Source organism: Callorhinus ursinus, unplaced genomic scaffold, assembly GCF_003265705.2.
Source record: "Callorhinus ursinus isolate GAN/ISIS: 27379988/994484 unplaced genomic scaffold, GSC_fseal_2.0 scaffold3, whole genome shotgun sequence".
In the NCBI taxonomy this organism is placed as follows: domain Eukaryota; kingdom Metazoa; phylum Chordata; class Mammalia; order Carnivora; family Otariidae; genus Callorhinus; species Callorhinus ursinus.
In genome coordinates this window covers 65,722,100-65,748,121 of record NW_027397065.1, presented here as the reverse complement: position 1 = coordinate 65,748,121, position 26,022 = coordinate 65,722,100, and the positions used below count along the sequence as shown (strand labels likewise).

At 39.0% G+C, this 26,022-nt stretch overlaps 1 protein-coding gene across 5 annotated transcripts in view; it reads right to left on the bottom strand.

The window, feature by feature from the left end:
• Nucleotides 1-26,022, bottom strand: part of PRLR (prolactin receptor) — a 175,944-nt gene that overhangs the window by 93,357 nt on the left and 56,565 nt on the right. The window lies entirely within an intron of this gene.

Below are 26,022 nucleotides of genomic sequence, written 5' to 3'. Positions count from 1 at the left end.
TTGGGATGCAGCAAAAGCAATCCTAAGGTGGAAGTATATAGCAATACAGGTCTTCCTCAAGAAGCAAGAAAAAAATCTCAAAAAAACAACCTAAACTTACACCTACTGGAGCTAGAAAAAGAACGACAAATGAAGTATAAAGCCAGCAGAAGGGAGGAAATAATTAAGATTAGAGCAGAAATAAATGATGTAGAAACTACAAAAGCAATAGAACAGATCAATGAAACCAGGAGCTCGTTCTTTGAAAAAAATTGTAAAAATCTGACAAACCTCCAGCCAGACTTACCAAAAAGAAAAGAGAAAGGACCCAAATAAATAAAATCAAAAAATGAGAGAGAAGTAACAACCAACACCACAGAAATACAATGATAAGAGACTATTATGAAAAACTATATGCCAACAGATTGGACAATCTGGAAGAAATGGATAAATTTATGGAAACATATAAACAACCAAAACTGAAAAGGGAAGAAATAGAAGACTTGGACAGACAACCAAAAAAGAAGTTGAATTAGTGATCAAAAACTCCCAACAAACAAAAGTTCAGGGCCGGATGGATTCATAGGCAAGTTCTACCAAACATTTAAAGAGTTGATTCCTATTCTTCTCAACCTATTCCAAAAAACAGAAAAGGAAGGAAAACTTCCAAATTGATTCTACGAGGCCAGAATTACCCTGATACCAAAACCAGATAAAGTCTCCACTAAGAAAGAGAACTACAGGCCAATATTCCTGATGAACATGGATGCAAAAATTCTCAATAAAGTACTGGCAAACCAAATCCACCAATACACTGAAAGAATCATTCACCATGATCGAGTGGGATTTACTCCTGGGTTGCAAGGGTGGTTCAAAATTCACAGATGATCAACATGATACACCACATTAATAAAAGAAAGGATAAGAACCATATGATCATTTCAATAGATGCAGGAAAAGCATTTGACAAAGTACAACATCCATTCATGATAAAAGCCCTCAACAAAGTTGGTTTCGAGGGAACAGACCTCAACATAATAAAGTCCATGCATGAACAACCCATAGCTAATATCATCCTCAATGGGGGAAAACTGAGAGCTTTTCCTCTATGGTCAGGAACATGACAGGAATATCCACTCTCACCACTGTTATTTAACATAGTACTGGAAGTTCTAGCCACAGCAGTCAGAAAACAAAGAGAAATAAAAGTTATACAAAAACAATGAATCATGGATCACTACATCAAAAACTAATGATGTATTGTATGGTGACTAACATAACACAATAAAATAAAATTAAATTAAAAAAAAAGAAATAAAAGACATCCAAATCGGCAAGGAAGAAGGAAAACTTCCAGTCCTTGCAGATTATTTGGTACTCTATATAGAAAACCCGAAAGACTCCACCAAAAAACTGCTAGAGTTGACACACGAATTCAGTAAAGTTGCAGTATACAAAATCAACATACAGAAATCTGTGGCATTTCTATATGCCAATAATGAAGCAGCAGAAAGAGAAATTAAGGAATTGATCCCATTTACAATTGCACCACAAATAATAAGATACCTAGGAATAAACCTAACCAAAGAGGTGAAAGACCTGTACTCTGAATCTATAAAACACTGGTGAAAGAAACTGAAGAAGACACAAAGAAACGGAAAGACATTCCATGCTCATGGATTGGACTGACAAATATTGTTAAAATGTCTATATTACCCAAAACAATCTAGACATTTAATGTAAATTCCTATCAAAATATCAACAGCATTTTTCACGTAACTAGAACAAACAATCCTAACATTTGTATGGAACCACAAAAGACCCCAAATAGCCAAAGTAATTTTGAAAAAGCAAAGCAAAGCTGGAGGCATCACAGTTCCGGGCCTCAAGTTATATTACAAAGCTGTAGTTATCAAGACAGTATGGTACTGGCACAAAAATAGACACATCGATCAACAGAACAATAGAAAACCCAAAAATGTACCTACAACTATATCGTCAATTAATCTTTCACAAAGTAGGAAAGGATATGCAATGGGAAAAAAAGACAGTCTCTTCAACAAATGGTGTTGGGAAAACTGGACAGCAACATGCAAAATGAAACTGGCCCACTTGCTTACACCAAACACAAAAATAAATTCAAAATGGATGAAAGACCTAAGTGTGAGATCTGAAACCATAAAAATCCTAGAGGAGAACACAGGCAGTAACCTTTTTGACATCAGCTGCAGCAGCTTCTTTCTAGATATGTCTCCTGAAGCAATGGAAACAAAAGCAAAAATAAATCATTGGGACTTCATTAAGATAAAAAGCCTCTGCACAGCAAGGGAAACCATCAACAAAACTAAAAGACAACCTACAGAATGGGAGAAGATATTTGCAAATTTTATATCTGATAAATGGTTAGTATCCAAAATATATAAAGAACTTATAAAACTCAACACCAAAAAATGAATAATCCAATTAAAAAATGGGCAGAAGATGTGAATAGACACTTTTCCAAAGAAGATATATAGATGCCTAACAGACACATGAAAAGATGCTCAACATCACTCATTATCAGGGAAATGCAAATAAAAACTACAATGAGATAATGAGATATCACCTCACACCTGTCAGAATGACTAAAATCCACAACACAACAAACAACAGGTCTTGGCGGGAATGTGGAGAAGGGGAACACTCTTGCACTGCTGGTGGGAATGCAAACTGGTGCAGTCAATCTGGAAAATAGTATGGAGTTTCCTCATGAAGTTAAAAATAGAACTACCCTATGATCCACAATGGCACTACTAGGTATTTACCCAAAGATTACAAAAATACTAATTCAAAGGGATACATGCACCCTGATATTTATAGCCACATTATCTATAATAGGAAAATATCTATAATAGCTAAACTATCATTTTACTGATGAATGAATAAAGAAGTTGTAGTATATATAAACAATGGAATATTCGCCATAAAAAATGAAATCTTGCTATTTGCAACCATGTGGATGGAACTAGAGAGTATTATGCTTAGTCAAATAAGTCAGTCAGAGAAAAACAAATACCATATGATTTTGCTCATATGTAGAGTTTAAGAAACAAAACAAACAAGCAAAGGGGAGAAAAAAAGGAGAGAGAGAGAAACAAACCAAGGAACAGATTCTTAATTATAGAGAACAAACCGATGGTTACCAGAGGGGAGGTTACCAGAGAACAAACCGATGGTTACCAGAGGGGAGGTTACCAGAGAACAAACAGATGGTTACCAGAGAACAAACCGATGGTTGCCTACGGTGAAATAAGTGATGGGGACTAAGGAGGGCACTTGTCGTGATGAGCACCAAGTGATGTACGTAAGTGATGAATCTCTATATTGTACACCTGAAACTAATGTAACACTGTATGTTAACTAACCGAAATTAAAATAAAAACTTAAAAAAAACCAAATAAAAACATGATACTAAAAAATAAAACCTCATGAGAAAAATATGTAAAATACATTTATGTTTACAACACAGATAAATAAACAACAGAGAATAAATCATAGGTTTAATTTTCCACTCATTTTTAAAGGCATTAACTCGGAAAGGTGTTTTGACTAAATTCTCTAAGTATATGGCATTAACTTAAGTTGGAAAATTCTATAACCCATTCTCTTAAATATTTCAAGTTGTCTTTTCCTTAATAGCAATTATTTTGACCTTAATTATTTAGAAAATTGTTTTAATTTCAACTTCACACTTTGTGTGATCAACTGCCTTATACATACTAATAACATTCCAACCGTTCAATTTCGGTTGAATTTCCAGGGTATAGGTTTTTGCTGTTGTCGTTGTGTTTATTTGCTTAGAATTAGTGAAACTTTTTGTGATGCCAGTAAAGGGAGTAGAAGGTTTGGTTCTAGCCTCACTTGAGGAAAAAAAAAAAAAAAAAAAAAGAAAGGCTCAATGTTATGTGGGGTAGATAGTCATTGCTTACTGCAAAATAGCGTGTAAAGTGAGGAGGGGCAAGGATGGGAGACAGAGGGTGATGCTGGACAGATGTGGAGTGGAAGTCCAGCTTCAGTGCTGATTGGTCATGTCAATTTGGACAAACTTTAATTTTTACGAAGTTGGATTTTTCATTTGTAAGAGAAGACAGTAATGTTTACCTGATGGGGTTGCTGTGCGAATTAAATAAGACACCGTATGTAAGCACAGGGCACATGGTATGTGTCCAATAAATACTAGTCCCTTTCCTTCTCTCAGAGAAGGGAGAGATTTTAGAAGCCATTTAGTTCAAACCTTGATTTTTAAAAGAGAAAATTCTATAAATTAACAGTTTAGCGGAATTTGATATTGCCAACAAGGCAATCCCTCGTTTCACATTTAAAACACCATTATTTGTACTTAAGCATGGAAAAGAGATAAATGATAGGTAGCACGTATGTTTGGGATTTAAGAAGTACACATTCATGTAGAATTTTAAATATGCAAGACATACATATAAAAAATAAACATACACACAGTTTCTTTAATATTTAAGGACTGGTAAGTTTTAGAAGTTTTAGAAGAATGCCAGAAGATGAACTTGAGAAGTACAACTTCGGGCTCTAAAATAGTGCTTCGGACCTCAAAGCACCAAATAATTGAAGTTGGTGATATTTATCTACCATGATGTAACTAAAATTCTTGGAATTCAAAATGTTGTGCTGCTTAGTAACTTTCCTTTTAGTATAATCATCGTCCAGCTTAGTTTACATCTGACTGACCTTAAAAGACCTGAGATTTCATTAAAAGGTAAAGTTATCATCAGAATACCTATTGACAGTTTTGCTTGTGGTTTTGATAATATCTCTGTTTGTTCCTTTTGGCTCAGCCAAATATGGTATGCGAGATCGGAGGGCTGACTGGTTGCCCTAGTTTGCAAGATCTCACAAAGCCATATAGCTGTAACAAACTAAAACCTATGATAATAATCCTATAAATTCCAGTTTTTGCCTGCATACACATAAGATACTATGTGGGATAGGCTAGCAGACCATTAAGTTTCTTATACAATTTCTTGTAGGGGTTCTTGTCACTGTGGGTGTACTTCAAAAGTTAGGGGTCTCGCTGAAGAGCTTTATCAATCCTGAGTTTTAATTTTGCCAGCTATACGTTTACTTAAACACATCTTGAAGATATTTTTAGTGTGTACCTCCAATGATTTCCATTGTTTACATTTCTTATTCTTTGCTTTTAAATAAGAATTTGCTCTAAGTTCTTAAAAAAAATTCCAGTGGGAGATTTGGTGCATTGGATAAACCAAGGTTAAGAGTGATTTTCAAAGTCACTTAGGAAGGCAGCTACCCAGGCAAAACCACAATATCATTACTTCAGGCTATCAAAGAGCTCATTTCTTCCTCTTCATTCTTTCTCACCAAGGAGTGAGGATTGTCCTATGGTTTTCCATTAGAAAACACAATTTTTTAATTGAAGACTGAAACACAAACTGGCTCCACAAACAGAGCTCCTGCTGGTTTTTGTTCCTTTCATTGTTGAAATGTAGTTACAAGCTCTGCTTCTGGAAAATAGGAGACTTCTGTTCAGACTTATCTACAGTTTGCAGCCTTGATATCTAAATTTCTTTTTAAAACAACAACAAATGGAATTGGGCTGTAGAATCGGGCTGTCAGACTAATGATGCGTGATTACTCTAAACTGGATTAAAGCCATTTAATTTATCACACAGTTTATTGCCATGGCAGTGTCCAATTTAATGGCCACCATCTGCATTTTCTGGAAATACAGCTGCATCCCCAATAATCTGTCATGAAAGTATGGCCGCAAAAGGGAAGACAGATGATGAATATTGAAGGAAAAGGGTTTTGACTATAATAGTGTATAAAAATGATAAAACCACTATCCTGGGAGGTAACTAGAGGAAAAAAAGTCTTATTTCATATTCCTTGGAGGGGACAGTGTAGGATCTGTCTACCCCTTCTCCCCCCCACCCCCACAGGAATCAATGACAAAGCAACTGAAATTTTAATTGGTTTTCTGGAGTAAAATCATATGCTTTTTGAAGGTAGCTGAATCATTTCTGTGAACTAGCTCTTGATGCATTGCACATAGTAGACATCAAATACATATTTGTTAGATGGATGAAGGAATGAGTGAACTAATTTGACTCTATTTCTCCTCTCCTTTGAGCTGAGTGTCTGAAGTGATGCTTCACGACTGGGGAAACTGGGTGAGAAAAGGCTAGAAAGCTGCTCTTGCAGCTTTAACTCTCCTGGAACACTGGCTCTCTGCATGCTCCCTCTCTGAATCAAGCCACCACAGACCCCAAGCTGCACAGAGAGTTCACACGCAGGTGCTCTTGTTACGAGTCCAAGCGAGTCTGAGTTATTCCAGCCAGGCACCCAACACGTTGAGTGAAGAAGCTTCCAGATGATTTCAGCCCCCAAGCCATTTGAGCGTTCCCAGCGGAGACCCCAAATATTATGCAGCAGACACAGACATCACCGTTATGTTGTGTCAGATTTCCTAACATGCAGAATTTGTGAGCATAATAATATGATTGTTATTTTACACCGCTAGGTTGGGACAGTTTGTCATAAAGCAACTGGTAACTGGAACATACCAATGGAATTTGTTTGTTGCCACACTATAATTCAGCCCATTTTAATACAAAGGTGTGGTTTTTTTTGAAAGTCAAAAACATAATAACAAAGATAAAAAATAACATTTTCAGTTTTTGGTAGTAGTGCCCTAGATGATACCACCATAATGGGGAAGTTTTACAGGCTTAATCTGTGTGATCCATTCTCTTTAACTATAAACCACATTCCCAGTACCTCATTCATGTATGCAAGGTTTAGTAAACAATTTACTGGTGCATGGCAATTTTTATTGTTTATTGTTTCATCCAGGTGAGATTTATTCTGTAAATAACTGTATCCCTCTGTACCTCAAGAAAACAAATGGTACATTGGAAAATATTTACACATGATATAATGCTATGCAGAAAACTGGGAAGCTCAAATTTGGGAATGATTGATACTTCAGGACCAGCATCTAAGCCATTACTACATTAGATGTAAGCTTCAGATACTGCCATGTAAGTTGGGACACTTCTTAGTAAATGTTGCTCCTCCCCTTCAAATTATTAGCACAAAAAATTTTAATAAAACCACTAGGACAATGTGAGAGTTCACATCACATTATATTTAGAAGCACAGATGCCAGGAATGGAAAAGCATAGAATAAAATTGCCAATATTTCATACAACAATAGTACTGATTAGCCTAATTTGAAGGTTCTACAGCTCTAGGGACAAATGGATGCCATGAATCCACACTAATGCAAGTATTGTCTGAGTAAGGTCTATTTTGCAGCTTCTTAATTAAACATTTTAGGCCAATTTTCATTATTCACAATGTGTTGGGAGAGATGTATCCCAGAGAAAATATAAAATTTATATTGTTAGTTTGCTGCGAAGGCAAAATAAATATTCTAACAAGGGAGAAAACCAATGTAGAACAAGGAACCAACTATACACTGAAGACAATGGTGTATATTATGATTTCCTGTTTTTCATATCTAACTCACAGCAATAAGACTGACAGAATGGAGAGAAGTATATAAAGGCCCACTAGGTTGATGTGCACATTTGCTGAGTTGTCAGACAAACAGAGGCAAGCTAGGGTATGGAAAAACAAGAGTCCTTGCTGATAGTAATATTGTTTTCATATTTGAAGGACACAACCTTCATAGAACTTGCTACTGGCAAGACCTGGAATTAGACCACAGCTCCTCTGTTAACTTGCTATTTGACTTTGAGCTAATAACTTTTCTAGGTCTCAGTTTCCTTATCTTTAATATGGGGAGAATAATATCCATCATGCAGGATTATTTTGAGGAGGGGTAATCATGTGTATAAAATGCCTTGTATATTGTGAGCACTTAATAAAGGGTGGTTGTCATATTTTAATAAGAAAGATAATTAGCAGAAATCTCTCCAACAAAAGCCACATTCATTAACATTTGGAGTTCATTGCTTCTCAGTAATTTGCCGAGAGAACTGTGATTTAGATTTAGGCAAAGGCTTTGGAATGTCCTCTAGTTTTGCCCTTCCTTTGCTCCTGGGGCCAACTCATTGGAGATTTCATCTCTCAAAAATTATGTAATGACCAGGCTCAAATCTACCCGTTCAGGTCTGTGGGCCAGAGATTTAGAACCCCATGTACGAAGCTTTATTCTACACAAAAGCCATATGTAGAACTAACCAGTAAGCCCGAATTTCCTTCTGGGCTTTCATCATCAACACTGAAATGATCATTTTCTATATAACAAACAAATGAAGGAAATGATTTGCCAGCCAATTTTCACACACACAGCCAGTGTTGCATTCTAAGAAATTCTTTCATTTGCTTGGGGTGGGTTGTCGTTTTGTGATTGTCTTTCCCCCTCCTATTTCTCCCTCATGTCTCTGCCAGCTGACCCCATCCTTCTACCCCATTACACACACACACACACACAAACACACACACACACACACACACACACACACACACACACACACACACTGTTTCTGCAAGCCTACAGGAAGCCAGCTGCCCTGTCCCTGTCCTAAGGATGATGACTGCCCGTTTGGTTAAGTCTGAAGCAGTAGCCAAGTCCCAGGTATCATCCCAGGTTGGTTCACTCTTACAGCAAAGGCTGCAGATGAGGTTCCTTACCTCCAGAGAGAGCCCTGCTGATAGATTTCAAAATCAATCACGCAGGGTTGACAACTCCCTTCATTGGTTTTGATGATGATTTTCTCAGATGCCAGAGGATTTGCGAACTCCTTCAAATAACTGCAGTTCACCAAAACTGGATTCTAAAGTTTAGGATTAAATAAAATACATGTGAATATATTTATTGTGTCAGCTAGAAGGAACGGTTTCCGGGAAGAAGACTCATAGAATTACTGATCTCTTAAGCTGGAAGACCTCTTTGAAGTAAAGGCATCCAACTTCTTGGTTTGCATTTGAGGAAGCAAAAATTTTGAGAGCTAGGACTGGAAGCTCAAGTAATTTAAGATGTAGAAACTCTGGAAAGCTATGAAAATAATGTCTCAACTATTTTAGTGCCTAAATACTTCATGAGACATTTTTAAACTTTACAATTGCTTAGTCTTACATGGTCCTTCCTATATTGTACTTATTTACTTATGTAGATATTTATTCTTTGCCACGATCACAAAGGATTCAAGGTTGTGTCCTTCAAATATGAAGACAATATTACTACCAGCAGGCATGCTTGTTTTTTGAGCTGTTTTCTCAACAGGAGTGATGGATTTCCACTCTCTTGTCCGATCCATGTTGCAATCAATTCCACTCATTTGTGAAGCTGAGGTGAAGTGTGTGGCCAAGAAACAGAGTGAAGATAATTTGTGAACATACACAAAAAGATCACCTCATTAATTCCAGAATATAACCAAATGAGCTAACTGGTTTTACTTCTTTGATCACATAAATCATAGCTAAAAAAAAAACACCCCATCATCAACTGTTCATAGCAAGGAAGAACAATGAACAAGAATATAAATTATAATATTGCTAAGACCAAATATTTGTTTAAACTTCTGCTTAAATGGAGGCCATTAGTACTTAATGACACCTGGGATTTGGATGCTGTTTCAGAGCTGACAAAATGGGCAACTGTCATCCACATTTTTAAGATGTGGGAACTGAGGCTTGAAAAAATTAAAGGTCTTGCTGGGGATCCCAAAGCTAAGAAGGGCCGCACCCAGGACTGACGACAGGACGAAGCGCTCATTCTACGGTACCACAGTAATTTCAGGGACTGCCCTTTTGATTAAAGGCATACAGTGAAGTTCAAACAAAAGATATTTACGATTTTGCAAACAAGTTCTGTCCAGCTGTGAATACTAGTGTACAAAAAATATACACATGTATGCAGTTCTTGCTTGCATAGACAGAACAATACAAACTTATCTCCCTTCTTATTTAAAACCTTTTGCTTTTCTTGTACTTTAAATCATCCAGAGGCCTTTTATTGGCTGCTGCCAGTAATATAGTTTCTAATTATGTTCACTCCTATGTTACAGATAAACAAAGTAAATAAAACTTTTGACTTCATCTCTCCAGTTACTCAAGCCAAAAACCCCTGGAGTCATCCCTGACTCTTCTCTCTCTCCCCTCCAACCCACCGGCAAATCCTGTTAACTCTACCTTTAAATGAGATTTAAAAACAAAACCTCCTCTCACTTTCTTCACTGCCACCACTTTGGTTAAAGCGATTGCCATTTGCCTGGATGACTGCATTAGTCTTCTGGCCAGTCTCCCTGCCACTCTCTTTGCCCCTTGCAGTCTGTTTCCAGCACCAGCCAGTATGATTCTTTTAGAACATAAGTTAGATCCAGAGGACACGAACAGACATTTCTCCAAAGAAGACATCCAAATGGCCAACAGACACATCACTTGGCATCAGGGAAATCCAAATCAAAACCACAATGAGATACCACCTCACACCAGTCAGAATGGCCAAAATTAACAAGACAGGGAACAACAAATGTTGGCGAGGATGTGGAGAAAGGGGAACCCCTTACACTGTTGGTGGGAATGCAAGCTGGTACAGCCACTCTGGAAAACAGTATGGACGTTCCTCAAGAAGTTAAAAATAGAGCTACCCTATGACCCAGCAATTGCACTACTAGGTATTTACATCAAAGATACGGATATAGTGAAATGAAGGGGCACCGGCACCCCAATGTTCATAGCAGCAATGTCCACAATAGCCAAACTGTGGAAAGAGCCCAGATGTCCTTTGACAGATGAATGGATAAAGTAGATGTGAGATACACACACACACACACACACACACACACACACACACACACACACACACACACACACTAGAATGCAGCCATCAGAAAGGATGAATACCCAACATTTACATCGACGTGGATGGAACTGGAGGGTATTATGCTAAGTGAAATAAGTCAATTGGAGAAAAACAATTATCATATGGTTTCACTTATATGTGGAATATAAGAAACAATGCAGAGGATCATAAGGGAAGGGAGGGAAAACTGAATGGGAAGAAATCAGAGAGAGAGACAAACCATGAGAGACTCTTAACTCTGGGAAACAAACTGAGGGTTGCTGGAGGGGAGGTGGGTGGAGAGATGGGGTATTTGGGTGATGGGCATTGAGGAGGCCACATGATGTGATGAGTACTGGGTGTTATACAGAACTGATGAATTACTGAACAGTACATCTGAAACTAATGATGTACTATAAGTTGGCTAATTGAATTTTTAAATTATTTTTTTAATTTAGATTCAGTTGAATTTAAATAAAAAAAATAAAACATAAGTTAGATCCTACCACCTCTCTATTCAAAACTTGACAATGGCTTCCCATCTTGTTCAAATGAAAGTCTAACTCATTATAATGACCTACAAGACTTTTCAGGATCTGGTTTCCAGACCTCTCTCTGAAATCACCACTCCCCTCACGTGTACCCCTCCAGCCTCTCTCATCTCCTTGATGCTCCTGGAACACATCGTGCATGTTCCTACTTCAGGGCTTTGCACTCTCCACTTCTGCTGTCTGTCCACAATAGTCTTTCTTCAAATACCTTCCACGGATTGCTCTCTCAACTCCTTTGGTCTTTGCCCAAAATTACCACATCAGTGGGTCCTTCACTGGTTCTTTCCTTTGACCCAGGCAAGAAGGGCAACTGTCCCAGAACTCCCTCTTTAGAGGGCACGGCTCTCATTCATCCCTTTCCAGAGGGGCAAGGAGTATGCAGGGCTAAAGTGAGGTGTCTACCGAGAGCCCACTCCCTCTCCCCACTCCTACAGAGCATTCTGAGTAACCAGAGTTCCCTGTTCCAGTGACCCAACCCTACTTCTAAGACCGTAAGGCCAGTGGGCACATTCCTAAGTCTGAGAGGAGGGCTGAGAAGCAGCTGTTTATGGGGTGTGTGCATAAAACTTGGGTTTGTGGGCTGGAGCATCCACACACATGTGTTTGAGAGCCTTCATGGCACAGGACCTCGTTTTAGGTGGGAAGAGAACAGGTGGGAGCGGGGAGGGACACTGGCTAGAGGCAAAACACTTCCCATTCTAGTACAGTGCTCTGAGAATTTGAAAACTCCAAATCTGAGCATGGCCTTCCAAGATGTAATGAAGGTACACAGTCAAGATGGGAAGACAAGTTTATGATTGATTTCACAGTTTATCAAGTGTTTAGACATATAGCAGCTGTCTTTTACTTGTACCTTTCCCCCAAGCCTTGCAAATAACTAGAGATGTGTCTACCCTTCCATGAATGCTCTATCTGCAGTTGCTTCTTTTTCCATGGACACTCCATAATTCTCCTCCTTTCTTTTTATTTTCTCTTTAGCTCTTATCACCATCTGATATACTATTTGTTTAGTTTATCTCCTACACAGAGAACATAAGTTCCATTGATGGTATTTGCTGCTATTTCCCTAGCAATAAGAATAGCCCCAGCACATGGTAGATAACTCAATAAACATCCGTTGAATGGATGAATGGTTGATGGCTATCCTCTAATAAGCACTTACCATTTTACATGTGTTATGCCATTTAAATTTAACTAACCCTATGGGCCTACTATTAAAAAATTCCACTATTATTTCCATTTTACAGTGTAGTCTCAGAGGGTTGGTGTAAAAGAAACAATATCTAAGGTGGTTTGGATTCAGCTTTCCTCAAAGTTTCAAAAATATTAATTCCTTTATCCTTCTGTAAATAAAACTTTATGTAGCTGGGCTGGGGGCAATAGCTAGGATCTGAAATATGCACTTCTTCCCCAAATATGGGGACAGAACTCTCACTGGTAGTCCAAATTTTTATCAGCACAGTATCTTCTTGACTTCCTATGCAAGGCATGGATTTTTGGGGGACTTCATGGACACTCCAGGGATGCTGAGGTACAGATGCTCTCATATCCAGTCTGACTAACCACTTCCTGGTTGATGAGATGTCTCATCAAGGGGAAGACTTGTCCTTCTTCCCTTAACAGCAGCGCTTGGTTGTTCTTAGCGGTTGCTTATACCACATTCAATATAAGCTCAGAATATAGATCAGATAGTTGGGCACAGGATTACCGCATGTCCATGCTGGACAGGACCATGGGCCCCATTCATCCAAACACCTGGTTTAACCATGGGAGTCTGGGGTTCCAAAACCCTCAGGCTTCTACTTTGAGCACACATAGCCTCATCTTTTGAAAACCACTGAAAGGCCTAAAGAAGGTAAGGAAAGAACCAAAGGAGTGAAATCCTGATGATTTTATCCTTTTTTTTTCCTAGAGATTATAATTTCTCTTCTTGAAAAGTCATCTGTCTTCCCATTTCAACATTGCTTTGGGTAAGTTTTGGCTATTTTTAAAGGGAACCTTAAAAAATGATTTTTGTATGTGTGTTCTAATACCTTCTTCCCAGCTGTGGAATCTACTGATTAATTTTCCATTAAATGTTAATTAAAAATGTATTACTTTCTTGCTTTGTTCTTGCCATGGTATGAGGCTTCCTCTGCAAGCCATATATTTGCTAGCTTTACATTGTGAGTATTTAGAGAACCCGTGGGTTGTGCTGAAAATGATGATCCTTTCATCAGAATTAAGGCAGGCTTCTGTAAAGCAGTGATGTTAGTACTGGCATCAAAGTCTTTGCACTATCTAAATCCTCACGATAGCAGAGGATGTCGTCTTTGACCCACAGTGAGTGGACCACCAGCACCTTGAGCACAAACCACAGCCCAGTGCAATTACTTGCATGTTGCTGTTGATGTGCTGCCCTCCTGAACTAGAGCATGAGAGTAATGAGAGCAAGAAAGCGCCTCTTTCATTTGTATTTCTTCAGCTCATAACTCAGTGAAAGGAAAGGAAGACAACCAGAGAATGGAGAAAGAATAAAGAAATATCTAGAGATAACTGATGATTCACCAGGTAGCTTCTGGTTTTCTTACTCTTTATGAAAACGATGTTCTTGCTAAATGCAAATGAGTAATTTACTAGTGTAGTGCACAGCTTTTTGTTTTGTGTCTGTCCCACAAAACATTCTTTCATTATCAAAACCTCCTCCTGCTCACTCCACATGATTCTAGTAACACTGAACAGGCAAACATCTGGCCTATGCTAGTTAATCAGAGCATTCCATCCCTCTGGACTCACTGATAAGTCCAAGGGTGAACATTTGACTGAAGCAGGGACAAGTGAGGTCTTTTCACAGAGACAGAAATAGATGCTGGGAGAGAAGCTCTTTCCTTTTGAGACTGCGAGTTGCAAGGACCCTATGAGTCTGGAAATGCCAGGGTCCAGCTTTTTCTACACATAGAGAAAGCCTGTCAGAGGATGAAGCCAACACAGATGAAAGCAGAGATAAGACAAAGGAAAGGAGAGATGATGTTTGCTTCTTCAATAACGGATGCAATCATGTCTAAAGATCAACATAGTTTTTTCAGACTTTTGAGCTAATGGTATTTATTTTTGTGTGTGTGTATTTATTTTTGTTCAGTCAATTTGAGTTGGGTTCCATCACTTGCAACCAAAAAGTCTTGATGACCATAGATACCACAATAGGAAACATTGTGCCAGCATTAGTAACTCTCTTGAGGTAGTATCATGTGTGACAAGACTGCAAGAGCAATATGAGTTAGTGGTCCTGAGGGCCTTGTATCCCGAGGGAGGGGTCTGGAGTATAGGTCTGGTGATCCACCCATAGCCCTTCATATGTGGTGGTTCCAGCTAAAAGTCACCAGTGTGGCAACTAACTGATGTAAATCCTTTAGCCTTCTCTTGGTTTTCAGAAAACCTTCATGGATCACTCTTTTCCTCTGAGGGCTCTCCAGTCAAGAAAGGAAAAAGAGCAAAAAGCATTATTACCTAGTTTAGACCTACTGCCCTCATCCAAGTCAGAAAAACCATAGACCTGCATCTGTTTATTCTCAACCCAGAAAAAACTTTGTGTTACCAGAAGACTGTCCACCCTTCTGATACAAACAAACAGTGTCAGTAGCAGAGAAAGCCCTTGGATTTGAAGAGAATGCTTGGCTGAATGCTAAGTGAGCAAACAAACCAGGCCTGTCCAAGGAATGGGCCACTAGAATTCCAACTGATCCAAGGAATGTGGCAGATTTCTTGAGGCAGTTATTTACACACAAACCCAAGTATTTCCTTTCATTGCAAACATGCAGTCAGTGATGTTAGCAAGGAGTTTGGGGGCATTTTCTGTATTTTCCATGAAAGCCATGTTAACAGGCAACATTTATACTCTCTTTTGACTGATGTCATTAAGTACAATCCAAACCACCATCACTCACTGATAATATAATTGGCATTTGTGGCTGAGTCTGTGTTTGTCAGAAGGAATTCTTCCCCTCTGTCCTTTTCTAAGTAAGTCCTATAACTTTCATCATACCTAGGATGACTTTTATTAAATAAGATACTTCATAGATGAAATGTAAAAGTGAACTAACTTCACAGTCTAATGTGACAGCACCTCTGCAGAGGACAAATGAGTGAGATTTAAGGTTCTTGGGTGTGGAGTGGAGCCAGAGAGAATGGGTATCATCTAGGATAAAGGATCCATTCTCTCCTGGGCTGAGATATGTTACTCTACAATAGGGGTAGGCAGCTCCTGCCCAGGCCAAATCCAGCCCACCATGAGCTAAGAATGTTTTTACATTTTTAAAGATTTTATTTATGTATTTATTTATTTATTTGAGAGAGAGAGAGAGAGAGAGTGTGCATGAACGAGAGCACACTCACAGTGAAGGGGAGGGAGTGGGAGGAGCAAGGCAGGAGAGGAAGAGGGACAAGCAGACTCCACAATGAGTACAGAGTCAACATGGGGCTCAATCTCACAACCTTGAGATCATGACCTGAGTCAAAATCAAGAGTTGGCCGCCCAACTGACTGCACCACCCAGGTGCCCCTGGTTTTACATTATGACCTTATGACCTTATGACCAGCATGTGGGCAGTAGAACTGGTGAAGAGAGATAGGATTTGAGACAGATCTTTGAGATAAAGATAATGAGGCTTGCTAATGCATAGGGGGGTGGAAAAGCTTAATTCAGGATAATCTGTAAATTTTTAGTTTGAGTCTGGGTTGAGGAAGTTTCACTTACTAGGGAAAGAGAAATAAGGAATTCATTTTGTAGATTTATATTTGAAATGTTAATGGATGACCTATGAAACTTTCACAACCCCCACATTTCCTGACTTATTTCTTACTTAAGCAGTTCTCCTCAGTGTGAGGACTTAGAGACTCAGAGACATCAGTCACAGTCTTTTAATGGGGCAAAAACCTACTCAGAATGACTTCCTCCATGAGTTCCTCTCTTCTCCAACCACCACCTTGCCCCCTGCCCACATCACTGCAACATTTTACTAGAGGAACAAAAAACTAACAAGAACTCAAAAGGGGTAAAAACCTCAGCAGTGCACACCTGCATCCCATGCAGCTGCATACTACTGACTCTCTGATTAACCTATATGAAAGTATTGTGGGAAATGGCTAAGACAAATTAAGACAATGCAGCTCCATGAGTATTTTTAGCAGAACCAAATCCTGCTGGTGAACATGGGATAGAATCACACTTTGAGAGAAAGCTGGAACTTGTTAATGGTCAGTCTCCTTGGACCAGCTCCATCAAGACAATCTTTGCAACATGACTATTTGCTTATTGGTAATGATTTCCATCCACATGTTTCTGATGTACAACTTGAATACATGTAGGTCCATGGTGGGAAATAATATTCTTTAGCATTCATGTGTTGCAAATAATAATCCAGAGCCTTGATTGTTGAGATGAAACAAGATATACTTTGGGACATTTTAAGATGGAATCCTCCACAATCATTCCTTTTTCATTTGTCTTAGAATAATCCTTCACAATGATTATGAATTTTTGTCCATGGCTTCATGGTTATGTTCCATAGTGGGTTATTCAGGCATGTGCTATAGTTTCCTTGAATCTTTTCAATATTGGGATAGATTTCCGGCCATAACAAGCTCTGTTTTGGGTAGCATGGCCTGTAAGTGTAACACTTGGGTTTTGTAATAACAATGTCCATAAAAGACATTCTAGGGGCAAAGAACTCATGATAATAACTGGGGTATATCCTGCTTTCTCAACTATAATCTTGATTTTTCTCAACTTTCTTCCTCTTGCATGCTCACTTAGATTTGGTAGTCCACAGAGTTAACCAGGTGACTTAATCAACTTGGATGGGTGAGTCTTTGGGTTGATTTAGCCCAGTTTCTGGCAGATGTTCAGAGCATTAGCATTCAATGTTCTCCTGTCAGTCTTGAAGAGAAATATGAGACAAAGCTCTGATATTTTATATTTACAGACATAAAAAATGGAAGTAGACTTATTCTTAAAGATTCTCAAAAAAGGCCTTCAGTGAGGACAAGTCGTGAGGCATAAATATAATGGTTGTATTGTAGAACTCTTGCAGTCCCTGCAGTAAAAGTAGCAATCTCTTCATCAACTGATTGTGTTTGTTTTCCCCTGTGGATTATGTTGTTGTTTTTTTATACTGTTTTTTGAGTAGTAATCATTGATATCTCAGTATCATCTGGCAGTTTATGGCTAAACTTGGCTCCCATCACACACCCTTAAACATATAACAAGAAATAGTGGTTTCTGACTTCTGTGTGTACTAAAGAGTTTTGGGAATCCACATAACCTGACATTTGAGAAGGTCTTTGTGATGGTAAGTTCAATGTTATAAAATCCTTTTCCCTACTCTTAGAGAGAGAAGTTCCACCTTACCTTTAGTAAGGATGGAGTAGTTTGTTTCATACTGTTCACATTAATATGCTAAGAACAACTATATATATATATGTATATATACATATATGCACATTAATATGTCATATAAATAAATACAATACAGATATATATTAAAGATACAAAATAATATATAATAAAGATATATATATTATTTCTTTCTTCCTATCTATTTATCTACATCTATCTATCTATCTATCTATCTATCTATCTATCTATCTATCATCTATCTATCTATTTATCTATCTATCTATCTCTCCTGCCAAGTCTTTAAAGGCACTGTGTCAACCAGAGGGATACAAGATCCCAAGGATAAGGGAAGTCCATTGAGGCAATTTTCACACTGGCCTCTGCTCTTTCCACTTAAGGCATTTGCCAATTTTGGGGGCGGGGAATAGATGTGGACTAGTACAAAATGTCCTGGGGTTGGAGGCAGTCTCACCAGGCAAAGAGCCACCAAGGTGACTGAGTCTTGAAAGGCAATATTGAAGAACGAGGGGACCACAGAGAAGTGAGTCCAAATTAAAAATGAGAAAATACACAGCCAGGAGCTCTGAACTCAAAGAAATACTAACAGAAATTCTACAGGCAGTAAGAATATGATCACGGACAGAAGCATGATAATGTAGGAAGGAACGAAGATCACCAGAAAAAGCAAATATTGGGTAAATCTAAATAAATATTGGCCTATTTAAAACAACAATAATGTCTTATGGGTTATGGACTCTGAGAAACAAACAGGGTTTTAGAGGGGAGGGGGTGGGGGGATGGGTTAGCCTGATGATGGGTACTAAGGAGGGCATGTATTGCACGGAGCACTGGGTGTTATATGAAAACAATGGGTCGTGGATCACTACATCAAAAACTAATGATGTATTGTATGGTGACTAACATAACATAATAAAATTAAAAAATATATGTAGAATCAAAATGCATAACAATAATACAAAAGGCTGAAGGAATTGTAAATGACATTAAGTTTTTGTAAGCTACTTGCATTATCTCAGGAGATATTAAAATACTAATGAAGTAGACCATAATTAAGTGAAAGGTGCATGCAAAACCCTTGAGTAGCCACTAAAACAATTATAACAGAGGCCTACTTAACAAGGTAATAAAAAGAACAAATGGAATAATCTAAAAATTGTCATTGATCAAAATTTTAAAAGAGGTAAGAAGGGATTAATAAGGGAACAAAAATAGATGGACAAAAGGGAAACAAATATTAAGATAGCATATTTAAATTCAAATAATTCAGTAATAATATTAAATATAAATGGGTTAAATACTTCAATTATTAGATAGTAAGGACACAGAAAGGTTGAAAATAAAGGTATGGAAAAAGATACATCATCAAAATACTAATCAAAAGAAAGTTGGTAAAGTTATACCTATTATCAGATGAAGCAGAATTTAATGCAAGAAGTATTAGTAGATAAAAAGAGTGACACTTCATAATGATAAAAGGATCCACTTACCAGGAAAATAAAAATCTATGCTCATGTAATTACATACCATCAAAATATATAAGGCAAAAATTTCCAAACTGAAAGGAAAAAGAGACAAATCCGTAATCATAGATGTTAATATACCATTCTCAAATGAAATTGAACATGCAAATAAAAATTAGTAAGGATATATATAGAGAGAGATGGTTTGTGTAACGTGATTAAAAACTTAATTGACATTTATATAACACTATAGCCAAAAACTGTAGAATGCATGTTCTTTTCAAAGGCACATGGAATATTCATTAAAATAGCCATACTAAGCCATAAAACAAATTTCAGCAAATTTCAAAGGGTTGAAGTCCCAGAGTATGCTTTCTGACCATAGTAGAATTAAATTAGGAATATCAGAATAACTAGAAAATCCCCCAAACATTTGTAAATTAAGCAATATATTTTTGATAAGCCTATAGGTCTAAGAAGAAATCACAATGGAAATTAGAAAATATTTTGAACTAAATTATAAAATAAGTATTTCATTCCAAATGCAATGAAAAGGCTAAGCCAATGAAAAGGCTAAGGTTGTCCTTCCTGAAATATGGCAAAATTAAGCAGTCCTGGGAATATTGAAGACCTTGTCCTATTTACGGTGTGACTACATCACAATTTGCAGATTTGATAAAATGATGCTACATGTTCTAATTTTACATTTCTCTTTTTCAATTGATATATAACATTGATATAGGACTTTTAACTCAAAAGTTTGTCCTCTGTTTGTATCCTATTAGGCTATCAGCAAGTCAAGATCCCACACCTCAAATCCTGGAAGATCTGGATGATAGCAAAGGCAGAACAAATTCTTCTCAAGTGCTTAACTGAGAATCTACATCAAATGATGACGAAGAAACTAATTCTGGTAGGTGATGGTGAATCAATAATAGATTAGAATTCCCCTAATCAGGCTGATTTCCTACAGTTGTATTGTGTTTAATCAGTTTCATATTAGTTTGATTAATGCTGAGTTTTATATTGACTCTCCTTCTAACAAGAACACCAAGGCATTGAATGACCTAAGACAGGACATGGACACTTGTCAGATGTAGACTAATTGCATTTTGTTGTCTCTACCCGACCATTTAACTCTATTTAACCTCTCTGTGTGTGTAACTTGTGGAAAGACCTTATTTTATTACATATTCAAGGTCTTCTTTATTATTTTATCAGTAAGGCAAAAATACATTTCATGCATATAAGTATCTTGGTGTGGTAGTTGGGTCAATATAAAAATATTAATAAACCACATTGAGATACCACCTTACACCAGTTAGAATGGCAAAAATTGACAAGGCAAGAAACAACAAATGTTGGAGAGGTTGTGGAGAAAGGGAAGCCCTCTTACACTGTTGGTGGGAATGCAAGTTGGTACAGCCAATTTGGAAAACAGTGTGGTGGTTCCTCAAAAAATTAAAAATAGAGCTGCCCTATGACCCAGCAATTGCACTACTGGGTATTTACCCCAAAGACACAGATGTAGTGAAAAGAAGGGCCATATGCACCCCAATGTTCATAGCAGCAATGTCCACAACAGCCAAATTGTGGAAAGAGCCGAGATGCCCTTCAACAGGCGAATGGATAAAGATGTGGTCCGTATATACAATGGAGTATTACTCAGCCATCAGAAAGGATGAATACCCAACTTTTACATCAACATGGATGGGACTGGAGGAGATTATGCGAAGTGAAATAAGTCAAGCAGAGAAAGTCAATTACCATATGGTTTCACTTATTTGTGGAACATGAGGAATAGCATGGAGGACATTAGGAGAAGGAAGGGAAAAATGAAGGGGGGGGAATCGGAGGGAGAGACGAACCATGAGAGACTATGGACTCCAAGAAACAAACTGAGGGTTCTAGAGGGGAGGGCGGTGGGGGGATGGGTTAGTCCGGTGATGGGTATTAAGGAGGGCACGTACTGCATGGAGCATTGGGTGTTATACGCAAACAATGAATCAAAAACTAATGATGTACTGTATGGTGACTAATATAATAAAAAAAGAAAAAAATATTAATTTCTGCACACCAGCTTTTGGTTCCTGAGAATGAACCAGGAAATCCCAAAAAAATGTCTTTGGAACAGTGAGTATCCTAATGATGTAATTTAATTTTGGCAAGATGAATTCATGATACTGTAAAATAGATAACCACCTCAACAGTCCACCTTGTTTGCAATCTTGTTTGCAACAGAACATTGCATTCTTAGAAGGCTGTGTGATCACTGCAACGACTTTTAGCAATGATCCTTATGAGGAAATACTGTGGAAGAGCACTAATCAATTATTGATTTATCACCACCCACTAGAATTGGCTTCCATCTTGTTTCTTACCCTAGACTTTCTGAATTATCATGCAACTCTTAGACATCACTTAAAATTGACTGGATAAACCAAATCATCAGGTGCTATGGAATGCTCTCCATTTCTATATACCATGATCTCTTAAGGTGGCCGTTTTGCTTTCATACTCTGCTTTTTGCATTTTTAAAGATTTATTTTTTAAGTAGTCTCCATGCCCAGCGTGGAGCCCAAGGCAGGGTTTGAACTCACGACCCTGAGATCAAGACCTGAGCTGAGATCAAAAGTTGGACGCTCAACCGACTGAGTCACCCAGATGCCCCTGCTTTTACATTTTTAAATGCAAGCAGCCTGAGGCCCCTCTCTGAGTTCACCTACAGCGTGAGGTTCCTGTGCACTGCCTACTGTTTTGGGACAAGGCTGGGTCTCTGTGATTGGGAGTGTAGTTCTTTTAGATGTTGCCACTTAATTTCCTAGGACAAAGCATTATAGATTGTCACTAAGGAAGGCAGTCGGAGGTTTATAAAAATGTAAATTTTGGCTCAGTCAAGAGGCTCTGTTGAGAACACATTGTAACCCCATAATGCATCATGTAAGAAATCACTCAAATCGACATGACAGGATAGATGGTATGTGCCGCGGTATAGTCAACAGTGTGTATGCTGTGGATTTGGATTGCGAAATTTGAATGCAAGGAAAATCACTGATCATGCCGAAGAGAATATACGTCAAACCTCATTACAAGTTCATCACAGGCATTAAGTGAAAGGGCACTGCCGTGAGGCTTAGACTCAGGCAGGTGGGCAGCCAGGAGCGGAGGACAGGTCTCCCCATTCTTTTATTTGGTAGCATTGGCTTGTTTGTTTCAAAATAGAAATAAAGGCCTCCCTGCCTGTAGACGCCAGAAGTAGATGAACTGACTTCAAAATTTACTAGGCCCTAAAACAGCTACTGGAAGCACAGGGTTAGCACTAGAAGCAAGGTCTGAGCCTAATTTATTGGGTTAATTAATTAGATAAATATATATTGAGTGTCAACTGTGTGCCAGACACCATTACAGGTGTTGCTTGCTAGTACTGAGAGTGGATTTAGTTTCCTCTTTTCCAGTTTGTTTTCTGTTTACCTGTTTGTTTTTTCCTTGTGTTCGCTCTTAAAGGGAATCTCACTTTTATCCCCAGATCATGTTTAATGACAGAACTAATTGACCATGAGCAATAATTCTTTAACTGGTATTACAACCACTCTGGAGAAACCCTGCCATAATTACTGTAGCAGACAACTCTTAAGGTCTCAAACAAACAAAAAAGCCACACAGGGAATCAAAAAACAAACCAACAATAATGACAGCAACCCCAGCGTACGTGACAACTTGAAAGCTGTGGTATCTGTCCTCAGAGAGGCATTCCAAGTTCACTCCAGAGAAATATATGAATATTCCACCAATAGCCACGGGATAGAGAGATGTGTTATTCAGCGTGCTGAGTCTTAACAATGGATGATGGAGATGTTCAAAATAAGAGCTGATTGCTTCTAGAGGAGTGGCACTATTTTTTCTCTCTGTAGGTGAGGAATGTCACCCAAATAACCCTTGTGTAAACAGGGGTGATGTTCAGACTCCTTAGCAATAGGTACATCCCGGGCACTGACCACTCAGAACAGATGCACTTGGCTGTGCTGGATAGGAAGAGGGAAACCCTTTTATCACTGGATACGGGGGTCCCTGATAATGTGGGGAGAGCCCAGGAAGAAAGGGCTAGGGCAGCTTGAACAGTGGAGGAAGCCCAGGGGCTAAGGCAGTGGATATTTGTCTATCGGAACAGGAACTATTTCCACAGATTTAAGGTATGGCCGTAAAGGTACATGAATGTCAGCTGGGGTTGTAGGACACAGAAGGTCAGGGTTTGGGAACGGCTTCAGATCAAACCCTTAAAAGGTCTTCTCTAGGGACTGCCACGGTTTCTAAATAAGCCCTTCATTCCACTTACTCTAGGAGATACCTTTTAAAGAAATTTTACTTTTTGAAGAAGTATAGAATTGTGTGTGTGTGTGTGTGTGTGTGTGTGTGTGTGTGTGTGTGATGCAAGTAATCTCACCTAAATGTGTTTTGAAATACCAGGGCTTTTTAAGCCAGAGCAAAACTGTACTATGTATTCAATAAGCTATGTCAATATAGAAAGCTAACTATTTTTTTTTCCCCTGAACCACAGCAATCAGGTTGTTTAACATGTGGGGCTGGGGCAGCTTGGAGAAACAAGTTCCTAAAATAGCTAAACCGATGGGGAGGTACCAGCACTGGCCGGTTTCAGAAAGTACCTGTGTGCTCCAGACTCAAGGCTCTTTAACTCAGAGGCATCCTCAGTGCTCACGGCCTGGACCCAGGGCGGGCTCAGTCTCAACTACCGGGGTCCAGGGCGGGCTTAGTCTCTACTACCCGGGCTGTCCTCCCCACCTCCTCCCTGCCCTGCCCTGTCTGGACTGCATCCATGGTACGCTTGCCTTCAGACTTCCAGGATAAATTAGACCCACAGGAGATGGAGGGAGGCCGGGAGTGTGGCTGGGGCATTTATCCCCCTGCTGCCTTGCTGGGAGGTCACCGTGGGCTGACCGGAGGCCACTGCTTCCCTCCAGGTGGAGCTTTCAACACAACGCCCCTTCTGGAGGGCAGGTTGAACTGTCCCCGCCCCTCGCCCCTGCGGCCATAGGTGGTCTTGCGCTTGCCAGCCCGGATACCAACTTCTCTCTTGAATATTCGACTCACAACTTTGGAAGGAGTTTCATTACCAAACCCATTTCAAACTGCCCCATTTCCTGTGGGGACTTGGCACTAGCTAGGGCAACTCCAGTCTCCTGTCAGTTCCTGGGGCAGCGTAAGGTCCCTCTCTTCACACTGCAGGGGGCCTGCTTCCCTGCCTCCGAACCACAGTGGAGACCCGGTGTCTGCTTTACTGCTGGATGTGCTTTCTCTCGGGAAAAAGACAGCACTTCATTTGCTCCAAGGGAAGTGTTAATATTTTTATTTAAGCAGAAATGAGTTTTGGTTGGGTTAAAAATGGAATAAAGTCATTTTTGCTTCAGTGTCGTGGATGAGAAGAAAGCTTCTGATACTTATGTTGTGGGGTTATTTATTTATTTATTTATTTATTAAGGTTTTATTTATTTGAGAGAGAGAGAGAGAGAGAGAGAGCACATGCAGGGGGAGCGTCAGGCAATGGGAGAGGAAGAAGCAGACTCCCTGTTGAGCAAGGAGCCTGATGTGGGGCTCGATCCCAGAACCCTGGGATCATGACTTGAGCCGAAGGCAGATGCTTAGCCGACTGAGCCACCCAGGCGCCCCTTTATATTTATTTTTTTCTTAAAAAATATATATATATATTTTTAAAGATTTATTTATTTATTTTACAGAGAGAGAGAGAGAGAATGGGGGGACGGGCAGAGGATGAGGGAGGGAAGAGAGAATCTCAAGCAGACTTCCTGCTGAGCACAGAGCTGGACATGGGGCTTGATCCCACAGCCCTGAGATCATGACCTGAGCAGAAACCACGTCAGAGGCTTCACCAACTAAGCCACCCAGGCACCTCAGCCTTGAAAAAACTTGTCTGCTAGGCAAAATATGTCTTATCCCCAACCTTTGACTCCACACTTTTTGCCCCTTTTGCCCTTATTCTCACCTTCTCCTGCTCCTCTTCTGCTGGAAACCCATCCCATCTGTGGTGTAATTTATCAAGGTCTTGTTCTCCAGGGACATCTGTGCAGAGGTTGGCTGATAAAATGCAGTATCTTTATGAAAGCCTCTTACAATCTAGCTAGAAAACCTTCATTGTGACAGTATAGTGGCAGGTAGAGAAAATCAAGTTATTTTTCTGGGCAAGGATCCAGTCATCACCTGCTTTTTCCTCTTCCTCAGCCCTGATCCTGTTCCCTGGGAAGCATTGTTTCCGTGAAGGAGCAGCCAAAGCAGGTCTGCTGGACCCTACAGAGCTCAATTCTAAGGGATTTGGCAGAATCATTTAGGAGCTCAAGTGACAAGATTGGCCTGAAGTCCATGGCCCTTTATTTAAGGAAAAACATTAGGAAACAAAATGCAGAACATTGCCCTCCTCAAAGGCCTCTGGCAAGAGTGATCTTCTAGTTCAGAAGTTAAATTCTTCCCAGTTTCCCTTTTAATTTTGGCAACTGAAACTTTTTTGCCTCTTACCGCTTCAAAAATACATGTCACATTCAACTGAAAGACACTCCAACTGATGCTTCAGCAAACAAATGGTGAAGGAAAGAAACGGTTGTTAACATGCACTCCTTTTAAGGGTAGTTTTTGCTGTTCTTCATTTTCTATGTTGACACATACCACTCTGGCTAATTAATTTTCTATGCAGAAAATGTGATTATTCGAAAACCCAATTAACTTGTTTCCTCCTGTGATGGGCAACTCTTTCCCACATTTTTCTCT